This window comes from Megalobrama amblycephala, linkage group LG14 (genome assembly GCF_018812025.1).
Source record: "Megalobrama amblycephala isolate DHTTF-2021 linkage group LG14, ASM1881202v1, whole genome shotgun sequence".
Taxonomy (NCBI): Eukaryota; Metazoa; Chordata; class Actinopteri; order Cypriniformes; family Xenocyprididae; genus Megalobrama; species Megalobrama amblycephala.
In genome coordinates, this window is record NC_063057.1 from 33046917 (window position 1) to 33050353 (window position 3437).

A 3437-nucleotide genomic window follows, 5' to 3' on the forward strand; every position below is an offset into this window, starting at 1 on the left:
TGAACCAGAATAGGCTGTAGAGAGACTCTACCCATAATGCTTTGAGCTCATGATGAATCAGTAACAGGGAGATGTTATAGAGTCTCTTATTTTCTCTTCATTACATTAATACTACAGCTGAACTTCTGTCAGTGAAATAACATGTCAGAATAAATGTGTGTAATGAATCCTCATATAGACAGTGAGATAAGTGTGTGTTTGTGAGTCATGATCAGTAACGGTGTGTATCTGTGCTTTTATCACACTCTGTTTGTGTTGATGGGAATCACATTATTTTAGTGTCACAATCATTTTTATTATTAAAAATTTCACTTGATCACACGAAAAAAAAAAAAAATTCTTATATTATATAATTCATTTAATTTTCTCTATTGTTTGTGCACAAATAATAAAATACAATGACAAAACTTGAGATCATGTTTTCAGATCAGACCGAAATGACCTTCATGAGTTTCTGGACATTATTTGTACCAACACAAACATAAAGGAAATAATATTATCACATAATACAGTCAAATGGGAAACATTTTACAACACATTTAACTTTTTTTTTTTTTTTTTTTTTTTATCTTTTTCATTTAAAAAGTTGTATTTGTTCTCATTAGTTCATGCAGTATGAACTAACAATTATAATAACAAATATAGCTGCGAGCAGCGATGGCGGGCCCAAGCCCGGTGGCACCGCCACCCCGGTGGCTTCAGGGCAACTGTGCACAGCGGGCAATAGGCACTTAAAACGGTTAAACATCAAAGGACTATGTCAAATTCACTCCACATTTACTGCACTACAAGGTGCCACTATAGAGCCCCTCCTCCCTGCCCATTTTCAAAGGATTACATGTGCCAAGTTTTAACATTATTCTGATGAATTTTGAAGCAAATCAGGTAAAAATAAGAGGGTGATCTCAATGTATGCTGAAAGTGACACATTTTCTGCTTCCAGTTGGTGGCGCTATTACTTTGAATCACAATAGTCACATCCATGTGATCAGCCTTGTACAACGAAGACTAAGCCGAAGTTTCATCAAAATCAATTAATGTATGCAGAAGTTATAACACTTTGTTTCCCTTTTCTTGCCATAAATTCGTTGCCTCGCCACGGCCAAACCGTTTGAGATATCCAAAATCCGTTTGCAATTAAACAACTTCAATGTGTTAGCAACAAGTTAAAAAAAGTTTGGTGTAAATTGGATAAACCCTGTAGGAGCAGTAGTATAAAATTCATAGCCTGTTTTTTCAAAAAATTAACATTCAAACCAAAATAGCTGACTTCCTGTTGGTCGGAGCTAATGAATGTAAATTAGAAAATTGTCCGGCTTGATGAGAACAATATGTGTACCGAGTTTGGTGATTGTAGGAAAAACTAACCCCCCACTTTTGTCAAAAGGTGGCGCTACTGAGCCCCTCCACCACGCCCATTTCTATGGCTTTGTCCATGTCTACTGGTTGACAATATTGATGTGTGTGTCGAGTTTCATGCAATTTGAAGCATGTTAAGAGCCTCAAAAACACTCAAGAATATTATTACAGTTTGACCTGTTGCCATGGCAACAATATTTCAAATATCAAAAATCCTGTCATAGGTCTACATCTGCTGTGTATTGACATTACACTGATGAAGTTTGAAGCAAATCAGGTAAAAATAAGAGGGTGATCTCAAAACATTTCAAAAAGTGATACACTTCCTGCTGCCAGTTGGTGGCGCTATAACTTTGACTCACAATAGTCACATCCATGTGATCAGACTCCTATAACGAACACACTCGTGAAGTTTCATAAAGATCAATATATGTATGCAGACGTTATAACACATTTCCTGTTTCCTTTTTCTCGCCATAAATTCGTTGCCTCGCCACGGCCAAACCGTTCGAGATATCAAAAATCCCCTGGCAATTTTTAATCATCAGTGTCTTGACTTCATGCTGACCGAGTTTGGTGGCGATCGGATTAATCGTCTAGGAGGAGTATATCAAATTCCAGAGCATGCGTTTTTCAAACAACCCTTAATAGCTGACTTCCTGTTGGCGTGGTGTTTAACTTAGAGCACGAAAGTTGTTCGGCCCGATGAGGTCTATATGTGTACTGAGTTTCATACTAATACGTGCAAGCGTGTTTAATATATGGACCAAATTTTCAGACTTTTTTCAAGGGGGCGCTGTCGAGCCCCCTGCCACGCCCGGGTACCAGCCTCTCCGGCGTCCTAATGGCCGCGGATTCCAATGTGTGTGCCAATTTTCAAGAGTTTTTGAGCATGTTAAGGCCCCCAAAAAGCCCCGGAAGACGGAAAAAAAATAAAAAAAAAAAAAAAAAAAAAAAATAATAATAATCCTTAGAAGAACAAGAGGGCCCTGCGCGAATTTTCGCTTGGGCCCTAACTATTGTGTGTGCAATCCATTATGGTTAATGTTTTAAAATATTGCTCATTGTGCAGCATGATTGATATCTTATACATTTATGAATTCAAAACGTGATGCAGATATCAGTCCTATCAATATAGCTCCTATCTAATAAAATAAAATCAGGTGTTTAGAAAATTATGTATTTACTGTACATGAATGATACAAGTTAGGCTTCTCTTGGCATCATTTGATGCCTCATTTAAGGAATTCACACTGATTAATATTTCTGAAAATGAAAATTAGTTTTTCTGTGTGAATTAACAGACATTTGTATTTGATAGCTGAAGCAGGAATAGCTGAAAGATGTCTAAAATGTTGACAATGTTTAAAGTAACTTGGATTTGAGACACAGAGACAAACTGTGCAGATAAGAACATCATTCTTAGTGCAGCTCTACCGAGCTTCGGGCCTGTACATACTTAACAGCATAATCAGAGGGGACTCTTTAGGGAGGAGGTTCATGTGTTGTTCAGTTCTTGACTATGCCATCACTGACATGGACCCTTCCTCCTTCAGTGCATTTGCTGTCAAACAGCAAACTCCACTCTCTGACCATAACCAAACTAACATTTACATCAAAACACATCACACACCAGAACAAAACCTGCAAAATGTATCAGATCCAGCAGAGATACAGATGGGCTCCAGACAGCCCAGATAAATTTATCCAAGCCCTCAATTCGGAAGAACTAAAAAATGTAATAAATACATTCATTAATAAAAAATTTGAAACAACTAAGGATGGTGTTAATTTGGCTACAAAATAAATCAATTACATATTTAAAAAGCAGCACATAGAAGTGAATTGAAAAAGGCAAAAAAAACAAAAAACTAAAAATACACCAAAAATAAAAAATAGTTTGACTTAGACTAAGCTAAACATCAAATCTGAAACATAAAGAACCAAACAACACAGACATCAGAACTGAATACTGTTTAAATCTAAAACAACACAAAGACACAATTAGAGTGAAAAAGCAACACCATCTGACCAAAAAATTACATGAAGTAGAAAAATCAATAAACCATAATCAGTCC